This window comes from Lampris incognitus, chromosome 8, assembly GCF_029633865.1.
Source record: "Lampris incognitus isolate fLamInc1 chromosome 8, fLamInc1.hap2, whole genome shotgun sequence".
NCBI lineage: Eukaryota > Metazoa > Chordata > Actinopteri > Lampriformes > Lampridae > Lampris > Lampris incognitus.
In genome coordinates this window covers 56927657-56938134 of record NC_079218.1, presented here as the reverse complement: position 1 = coordinate 56938134, position 10478 = coordinate 56927657, and the positions used below count along the sequence as shown (strand labels likewise).

Genomic DNA, 10478 nt, shown 5'->3' with positions numbered 1-10478 from the left:
TGCTCGGCTGAAAATAGAGTTCATGTTTTTCAAACTTAGTTCAAACCTGGAAGGATTATTTCTATGTGGGGACAGGGGGATGTGCTGTGCACAGTGGAAGACCAAGTGCTTATTCTTAATCTTTGAAAAAAGGGGAAATAGGGGGAAGGTGTATCCTTTTGTTTTTACTGTGTATGGCAATTGTTGTGTTTTTCCACTATGTATATGAGTATTTGTGTTGATGTTATCTTGATGTGACTGAAAAATTGGAACATTAAAGGCTTGGTTAAAGGTCAAAGGTGTCTCTCTCTCTCTCTCTCTCTCTCTCTCTCTCTCTCTCTCTCTCTCTCTCTCTCTCTCTCTCTCTCTCTCTCTCTCTCTCTCTCTCTCTCTCTCTCTCTCTCTCTCTCTCTCTCTCTCTCTGTGTCCTGTAGTCTTAGTTTTTTATGTTTCTTACCTAGGTCTGTGAAGTCATTTGATGTGTCATCCTTGGGTGGTGCCAGCAGAATGGTGTAGTCAGTGTACATGGAGTCCATGTGACTGCATGGCTCTCTGGTTACTGAGCCTGGTGTTTTAGAGAGCAGTCTTCCTTTAAACAGGTGCAGACATGGAGGAATGGTGAAGGTCCGGGCATCTAGGTCTTCGTGTTCCCTGACGGTGTTAAGATAAATTCCTGCCAAAGCTTCTTCTCTCCTCTTCTTTTCAACTTTCCATCCACTAAAATGAATGGAAATGTTGTTGGTTAAGAGCCTGGAGGTTACATGACAAGAGAAACAACAGATTGTTTTGAAGCTGTTTTACTCTGTACTGCAGTGTTGGAGTGGTCCTGAGAGTTGAGTAGGGTGGGCGAGCCCTCCAGCAGCTAGTAGACAGAGGTGCTGCAGACAGGCAGGGAGGTTGCAGACCGGCAGGGAGGTGAGTGGTTGGTTAAAAAGGGCCAGGTTGGTGACCCAGTCCCGCAGGGCCTTTTGCAGACGGCGGACATGCAGCGGCTTGCTGGCCATGCCCACCAACACCATGATCTCCAGGAACTCCTTCCCTGCCTCACACAGTTGCTGCATGTCATCACCACCCTGCTGGATGAAAGCCTCGTAGTAGTAAAGCAATTGGCCCGCTGCAGGATCCGGTAGAGCTGCAGCTCCCCCATCATACCACCATACCTGTTGCTTTGTCTTTTCGCTTTCTCTTCCCTTTTCCCTGTTCCTCCCTGATTTTGTTTACAGCTTACCTGCTACAGAGGAGTGGCGCTAGGGTTGTAATCTTGTTGTAGGGACCTGCATGATGGCAGGTTAGGGTTGTGATCTTGTTGTAGGGGCCTGCATGATGGCAGGTTAGGGTTGTGGTCTTGTTGTACGGACCTGTATGCTGGCAGGTTAGGGTTGTGATCTTGTTGTAGGGGCCTGCATGATGGCAGGTTAGGGTTGTGATCTTGTTGTAGGGACCTGCATGATGGCAGGTTAGGATTATGATCTTGTTGTAGGGACCTGCATGATGGCAGGTTAGGGTTGTGATCTTGTTGTAGGGACCTGCATGATGGCAGGTTAGGGTTGTGATCTTGTAGGGACCTGCATGATGGCAGGGTGGGGTTGTGATCTTGTTGTAGGGACCTGCATGATGGCAGGTTAGGGTTGTGGTCTTGTATGGACCTGCATGATGGCAGGTTAGGGTTGTGATCTTGTTGTAGGGACCTGCATGATGGCAGGGGTGGGTTGTGATCTTGTTGTAGGGACCTGCATGATGGCAGGTTAGGGTTGTGATCTTGTTGTAGGGACCTGCATGATGGCAGGTTAGGGTTGTGATCTTATTGTAGGGACCTGCATGATGGCAGGTTAGGGTTGTGATCTTGTTGTAGGAACCTGCATGATGGCAGGTTAGGGTTGTGATCTTGTTGTAGGGACCTGCATGATGGCAGGTTAGGGTTATGATCTTATTGTAGGGACCTGCATGATGGCAGGTTAGGGTTGTGATCTTGTTGTAGGGACCTGCATGATGGCAGGTTAGGGTTATGATCTTGTTGTAGGGACCTGCATGATGGCAGGTTAGGGTTGTGATCTTGTTGTAGGGACCTGCATGATGGCAGGTTAGGGTTGTGATCTTGTTGTAGGGACCTGCATGATGGCAGGTTAGGGTTGTGATCTTGTTGTAGGGACCTGCATGATGGCAGGTTAGGGTTGTGATCTTGTAGGGACCTGCATGATGGCAGGTTAGGGTTGTGGTCTTGTATGGACCTGCATGATGGCAGGTTATGGTTGTGATCTTGTTGTAGGGACCTGCATGATGGCAGGGTGGGGTTGTGATCTTGTTGTAGGGACCTGCATGATGGCAGGTTAGGGTTGTGGTCTTGTACGGCCCTGCATGATGGCAGGTAAGGGTTGTGATCTTGTTGTAGGAACCTGCATGATGGCAGGTTAGGGGTTGTGATCTTATTGTAGGGACCTGCATGATGGCAGGTTAGGGTTATGATCTTATTGTAGGGACCTGCATGATGGCAGGTTAGGGTTGTGATCTTGTTGTAGGGACCTGTATGATGGCAGGTTAGGGTTATGATCTTGTTGTAGGGACCAGCATGATTGGAGGGGCGGGGTTGTGATCTTGTTGTAGGGACCTGCATGATGGCAGGTTAGGGTTGTGGTCTTGTATGGACCTGCATGATGGCAGGTTAGGGTTGTGATCTTGTTGTAGGGACCTGCATGATGGCAGGTTAGGGTTATGATCTTGTTGTAGGGACCTGCATGATGGCAGGTTAGGGTTATGATCTTGTTGTAGGGACCTGCATGATGGCAGGTTAGGGTTATGATCTTGTTGTAGGGACCTGCATGATGGCAGGTTAGGGTTATGATCTTGTTGTAGGGACCTGCATGATGGCAGGTTAGGGTTGTGGTCTTGTATGGACCTGCATGATGGCAGGTTAGGGTTGTGATCTTGTTGTAGGGACCTGCATGATGGCAGGTTAGGGTTGTGGTCTTGTACGGACCTGCATGATGGCAGGTTAGGGTTGTGATCTTGTTGTAGGAACCTGCATGATGGCAGGTTAGGGTTGTGATCTTATTGTAGGGACCTGCATGATGGCAGGTTAGGGTGGTGATCTTGTTTTAGGGACCTGCATGATGGCAGGTTAGGGTTGTGGTCTTGTATGGACCTGCATGATGGCAGGTTAGGGTTGTGATCTTGTTGGAGGGACCTGCATGATGGCAGGGTGGGGTTGTGATCTTGTTGTAGGGACCTGCATGATGGCAGGTTAGGGTTGTGATCTTGTTGTAGGAACCTGCATGATGGCAGGTTAGGGTTGTGGTCTTGTATGGACCTGCATGATGGCAGGTTAGGGTTGTGATCTTGTTGTAGGGACCTGCATGATGGCAGGTTAGGGTTATGATCTTATTGTAGGGACCTGCATGATGGCAGGTTTGGGTTGTGATCTTGTTGTAGGGACCTGCATGATGGCAGGTTAGGGTTATGATCTTGTTGTAGGGACCTGCATGATGGCAGGTTAGGGTTGTGGTCTTGTATGGACCTGCATGATGGCAGGTTAGGGTTGTGATCTTGTTGTAGGGACCTGCATGATGGCAGGTTAGGGTTGTGGTCTTGTACGGACCTGCATGATGGCAGGTTAGGGTTGTGATCTTGTTGTAGGAACCTGCATGATGGCAGGTTAGGGTTGTGATCTTGTTGTAGGGACCTGCATGATGGCAGGGTGGGGTTGTGATCTTGTTGTAGGGACCTGCATGATGGCAGGTTGGAGTTGTGATCTTGTTGTAGGAACCTGCATGATGGCAGGTAAGGGTTGTGATCTTGTTGTAGGGACCTGCATGATGGCAGGTTAGGGTTATGATCTTATTGTAGGGACCTGCATGATGGCAGGTTAGGGTTGTGATCTTGTTGTAGGGACCTGCATGATGGCAGGTTAGGGTTATGATCTTGTTGTAGGGACCTGCATGATGGCAGGTTAGGGGTTATGATCTTGTTGTAGGGACCTGCATGATGGCAGGTTAGGGTTGTGGTCTTGTATGGACCTGCATGATGGCAGGTTAGGGTTGTGATCTTGTTGTAGGGACCTGCATGATGGCAGGTTAGGGTTGTGGTCTTGTACGGACCTGCATGATGGCAGGTTAGGGTTGTGATCTTGTTGTAGGAACCTGCATGATGGCAGGTTAGGGTTGTGATCTTATTGTAGGGACCTGCATGATGGCAGGTTAGGGTGGTGATCTTGTTTTAGGGACCTGCATGATGGCAGGTTAGGGTTGTGGTCTTGTATGGACCTGCATGATGGCAGGTTAGGGTTGTGATCTTGTTGTAGGGACCTGCATGATGGCAGGGTGGGGTTGTGATCTTGTTGTAGGGACCTGCATGATGGCAGGTTAGGGTTGTGATCTTGTTGTAGGAACCTGCATGATGGCAGGTTAGGGTTGTGGTCTTGTATGGACCTGCATGATGGCAGGTTAGGGTTGTGATCTTGTTGTAGGGACCTGCATGATGGCAGGTTAGGGTTATGATCTTATTGTAGGGACCTGCATGATGGCAGGTTTGGGTTGTGATCTTGTTGTAGGGACCTGCATGATGGCAGGTTAGGGTTATGATCTTGTTGTAGGGACCTGCATGATGGCAGGTTAGGGTTGTGGTCTTGTATGGACCTGCATGATGGCAGGTTAGGGTTGTGATCTTGTTGTAGGGACCTGCATGATGGCAGGTTAGGGTTGTGGTCTTGTACGGACCTGCATGATGGCAGGTTAGGGTTGTGATCTTGTTGTAGGAACCTGCATGATGGCAGGTTAGGGTTGTGATCTTGTTGTAGGGACCTGCATGATGGCAGGGTGGGGTTGTGATCTTGTTGTAGGGACCTGCATGATGGCAGGTTGGAGTTGTGATCTTGTTGTAGGAACCTGCATGATGGCAGGTAAGGGTTGTGATCTTGTTGTAGGGACCTGCATGATGGCAGGTTAGGGTTATGATCTTATTGTAGGGACCTGCATGATGGCAGGTTAGGGTTGTGATCTTGTTGTAGGGACCTGCATGATGGCAGGTTAGGGTTGTGATCTTGTTGTAGGGACCTGCATGATGGCAGGGTGGGGTTGTGATCTTGTTGTAGGGACCTGCATGATGGCAGGTTAGGGTTGTGATCTTGTTGTAGGGACCTGCATGATGGCAGGTTAGGGTTGTGGTCTTGTACGGACCTGCATGATGGCAGGTAAGGGTTGTGATCTTGTTGTAGGGACCTGCATGATGGCAGGTTAGGGTTGTGATCTTGTTGTAGGGACCTGCATGATGGCAGGTTAGGGTTGTGGTCTTGTACGGACCTGCATGATGGCAGGTAAGGGTTGTGATCTTGTTGTAGGAACCTGCATGATGGCAGGTTAGGGTTGTGATCTTGTTGTAGGGACCTGCATGATGGCAGGGTGGGGTTGTGATCTTGTTGTAGGGACCTGCATGATGGCAGGTTGGAGTTGTGATCTTGTTGTAGGAACCTGCATGATGGCAGGTAAGGGTTGTGATCTTGTTGTAGGGACCTGCATGATGGCAGGTTAGGGTTATGATCTTATTGTAGGGACCTGCATGATGGCAGGTTAGGGTTGTGATCTTGTTGTAGGGACCTGCATGATGGCAGGTTAGGGTTGTGATCTTGTTGTAGGGACCTGCATGATGGCAGGGTGGGGTTGTGATCTTGTTGTAGGGACCTGCATGATGGCAGGGTGGGGTTGTGATCTTGTTGTAGGGACCTGCATGATGGCAGGTTAGGGTTGTGGTCTTGTACGGACCTGCATGATGGCAGGTAAGGGTTGTGATCTTGTTGTAGGAACCTGCATGATGGCAGGTTAGGGTTGTGATCTTGTTGTAGGGACCTGCATGATGGCAGGTTAGGGTTATGATCTTGTTGTAGGGACCTGCATGATGGCAGGTTAGGGTTGTGATCTTGTTGTAGGAACCTGCATGATGGCAGGTTAGGTTTGTGATCTTGTTGTAGGGACCTGTATGATGGCAGGTTAGGGTTGTGATCTTGTAGGGACCTGCATGATGGCAGGATAGGGTTGTGATCTTGTTGTAGGAACCTGCATGATGGCAGGTTAGGGTTGTGATCTTATTGTAGGGACCTGCATGATGGCAGGTTAGGGTTATGATCTTGTTGTAGGGACCTGCATGATGGCAGTTTAGGGTTGTGATCTTGTTGTAGGGACAACCTAACAATTGTTAGGTCATGTCGGTTGGTTTGGTAGCAGGTTGTGTTTCAGATGAGCTATTGAAGAAAGCAGGTATCATGCTCTCCCTCCTAATGGCTGCCCGCAACATAAGGGCTCCTGTTTGCGTTCACCTGGGTGGTGTACCTGTCAGCTCCACAGTGCTTAATAAACAAATAGTAGAGGCCAGTATATGATGTGTTTACATGGCATGATGTTTTGGCATTTTTACAGAAAAGGTGGCAGAGAAGCCCTCTTCATGCTTGCCTTTCACACTCCCTTGGATTTTGCTGGTAAACCTTTATGCAATGCTAGATTAAATTAACAACCCAGCCACATTGGTGCATTTTGTATCTAACAAACGTACATCACAACTGGTAGTTCTCTGTTCTGTTTTGTTAATGCAAAAAATGAATACACACAGGGCATGATGGTCACAATGTTTCTGATTGAGTCTTATTTTACTATGGAACTTCCTGTCAGGCCAATAGTTAATCTTTGAACATTCTCATCAGGATTTTGACGCATTATTCTTCAACATTTAAGTCTTCAGTGTCCCTCTGGCATCACCCTCTCTAGCTATATTTCATTTATTTTCATTGTTGTCAGGAGTGCTTCTTGATCTTCTTCCTTGCGTCTTCTTATTTAAGCACATTTGGAAAGTTGTTTTTGTAGCTCCTATTTTCAGAAAATAGGCCCTGTGATGGCCTGGTGGCCTGTCCAGGGTGTCTCTCCGCCTGCCACCCAATGACTGCTGGGATAGGCTCCAGCATCCCCGCGACCCTGAGAGCAGGATAAGCGGTTTGAATAATGGATGGATGGATGGATACTGTCAACGGATTTGAGGGAGCAGAGTTAGCTAGATGATGTGATACCAGATCTGTCTGTCTGTCTGTCTGTCTGTCTGTCTGTCTGTCTGTCTGTCTGTCTGTTGTCTCTTTCATAAAACTCAGATAGAAGCATCCTTGATTGGTATGATGGTATGAATGTCTATGTGCCAACCTAAACCAACTTTTATGTACATTTATTTATTTATTTATTTTTGGTGTGTCTGACATTCTTTTAACTGATACTGTTTTATAAAAGCAGTGGAACAACTGACATTAACAATTATAAGGCTATATCTAAACTAGCTTGTCTAGCAAAAATACTAGAATCCCTAGTAGATCTATTACTACTTTCGGCTGCTCCCGTTAGGGGGCGCCACAGCGGATCATCTGTTTCCATCTCTTCCTGTCTTCTGCATTTTCCTCTGTCACACCAGCCACCTGCATGTCTTCCCTCACTACATCCATAAACCTCCTCTTTGGCCTTCCTCTTCTCCTCTTCCCTGGCAGCTCCATCTTTTTCCCAATATACCCAGCATCTCTCCTCCACACATGTCCAAACCATCTCAATCTTGTCTCTCTTGCTTTGTCTCCGAACTGTCCAACTTGAGCTGTCCCTCTAATATACTCGTTCCTAATCCTGTTCTCCTTTGTCACTCCCAGTGAAAATCTTATCATCTTCATCTCTGCCACCTCCAGCTCCACCTCCTGTCAGTGCCACTGTCTCCAAACCATACAACACAGCTGGTCTCACTCCCATCTTGTAAACCTTCCCTTTATCTCTTGCTGGTACCCTTCTGTCACAAATCATTCCCGACACTCTTCTCCACCCACTCCACCCTGCCTGCACTCTCTTCTTCACCTCTCTCCTGCACTCCCCGTTACTTTGGACAGTTGACCCCAAGTATTTTAACTCATATGCCTTCGTCACCTCCACTCCTGTCCTCCCTCTCATTCACGCATAGGTATTCAGTCTTGCTCCTACTGACTTTCATTCCTCTTCTCTCCAGTGCATACCTCCACCTCTCCAGGCTCTCCTCCACCTGCACCCTACTCTCGCTACAGATCACAATGTCTTCCGCAAACATCATCGTCCACGAAGACTCCTGCCTGATCTTGTCCGTCAACCTGTCCATCACCATTGCAAACAAGAAAGGGCTCAGAGCCGATCCTTGATGTAATCCCACCTCCACCTTGAACCCATCTGTCATCCAACCACACACCTCACCACTGTCACACTTCCCTCATAGAATCCCTAGTAGATAATCAGCTTAAATAAGTTCTCTCAGCATATTCTATTCTAAGCATACACCAATCAGGTTTTAGAGAATAGCACAGCACTCTTACTGCCACCACTTGTTTTAATTACATTATTTTGGCTTTGGATGGAAAGAAACACTGCAGCTCTTTTTATTGATCTTTCAAAGGTATTTGATACAGTAAACCAGGCATTGCTTTTAAAAAGGCTTCATAGTATCAGATTTGATGAAATTGCTCATGAATGGTTTCAGAGTTACGTTATGGACAGACAACAGTGTGTGGCTATTGAAAATTTAAATCTGAGATTGTGCATATTACAAAAGGTGTACATCAAGGCTCAGTCCTGTGACCTGTTCTGTCCATGCTGTATGTAGATATTGTTTCTTCTGTAACTGGTTGTAATTTTCATCTTCATGACGACGATTCAGTTTTCCACTGCATTGCCAATACTGTACATTCTGCTGTTAAATCGCTTCAGCGCTGCTTCACTGATTTACACATTGCCCTCAATAACCATAAATTAGTTCTAAACGCTGATAAAACTAAATTCATGCTTTTCACCAGAGCCAAAAATATTGATTGTGATAATCTCATCATCGCTACAAAAAATTGTACAAATATTGAAAGAGTCACAGAATACAAGAATCTTGGGATTTGGATCGATGAGAAGATAACTTTTAAATATCATGTGATTACTCTGGTGAGCCAATTAAGGGAAAAATAGGTTTCTTGGAATAAAACATGTTGTCCTCTGCATTGTAGATGGACGCTTATTGGATTATGGGGACATTTTATACCTGCATGCTTCAGCTCTGACCCTGAAGCCCTTGGACACTGTTTATCACTCTGCACTAAGATTTATTACCGCTGAAAATGATAGCACTCATCATCATGAGCTGTATGCTAAGGCTGGGTGGCCCGCTCTGTATGGTGAGATAAACTATGGGTTTTATTTATTTATGAGGGATTCATAAGGTTTATATGATATAAATACACATCAATAAGTGAACTGTAAACGGAGTCTGTACCCTATGTAGAGTATGTCTATGTACAGAGATCACTAGAGTGCAAACGGTTAGTTCCGGTATACACCGATGATTGACAGTCTTCACAGTGGTTGTATTCTGTTGACTGCCCTTTTTCAGTCTCAACAGCTCACAAATCTTGCTACTGTGTTTGGACATTGCTGTATTTCACCTAGCAGATATGGAAGTTTTTTGTTATTTGTCACGTTTTCAAAATCTTTTTGGGTATTTGTAATCTGTGGGTGGTATATTTCTTTGGCAGCAGCTCGGGTTCTACCTCCTGCTGTCTGGGAGAATTGGTGCAGGAGCTAAAGGTGCTGTTATAGTCCTTCTTCGGTTGGAGACTGGAGTACCAGATCATGTGAAAATAGTAGGCATTTGACTACTATGTCTGCTAGGGTGATGCCAGGTGCTGCAGACTGTTATAATACCCTCGCCAGTTCATTGATATAAATGTTGAAGTGGGTCGGACTCAAGCTGCGTCCCTGTCTAACACCCCGGTTTGAGGGCAAGAAGTCTGTATTTTTTGCCTATTTTGACAGCACATTTGTTGTTTGTGTGCATTGTTTATGATGTTGTAGGTTTTACCCCAACACCACTTTCCAACAGTTTGTAAAGCAGACCCTCGTGCCAAATTGAATCGAAGGCCTTTTTGAAATCAAGAAAGCAGGAGAATAATTTGCTTTTGTTTTTGTTTATTTGGTTGTCAGTTAGGGTGCTGAATGTGAAAATATGGTCTGTTGTACGATAGTCCAGTAAAAAGCCTGGAGTCTGTGGTTGATGATCATAAAGAGGATTTTCCCAAGGTTGCTGTTGACACAGATCCCACGGTACCACATATAGTGGAGTCAGTTCATCTGGACACAACGTTTATTAAAATGTTTCATCGTCATCTAAGTGACCTCTTCAGTCTCAACGGACTGCAGGTACCCCACCCTTATAAACAATACAGTGACTATAGGTACCCCCCCCCTTCTAAACAATACAGTGACTGCAGGTACCCCCACCCTTATAAACAATACAGTGACTGCAGGTACCCCCACCCTTATAAACATTACAGTGACTGCAGGTGTCCCCACCCTTATCAACAATACAGTGACTGCAGGTCTCCCCACCCTTATAAACAATACAGTGACTGCAGGTGTCCCCACTCTTATAAACAATACAGTGACTGCAGGTGTCCCCACCCTTATAAACAATACAGTGACTATAGGTACCCC

The 10478-nt window shown here is 46.5% G+C and overlaps 1 pseudogene; it reads right to left on the bottom strand.

The window, feature by feature from the left end:
- Positions 1-776: 776 nt before the first annotated feature.
- LOC130116458 (NGFI-A-binding protein 1-like) lies at positions 777-1126 on the bottom strand (annotated as a pseudogene).
- Positions 1127-10478: the final 9352 nt, after the last annotated feature.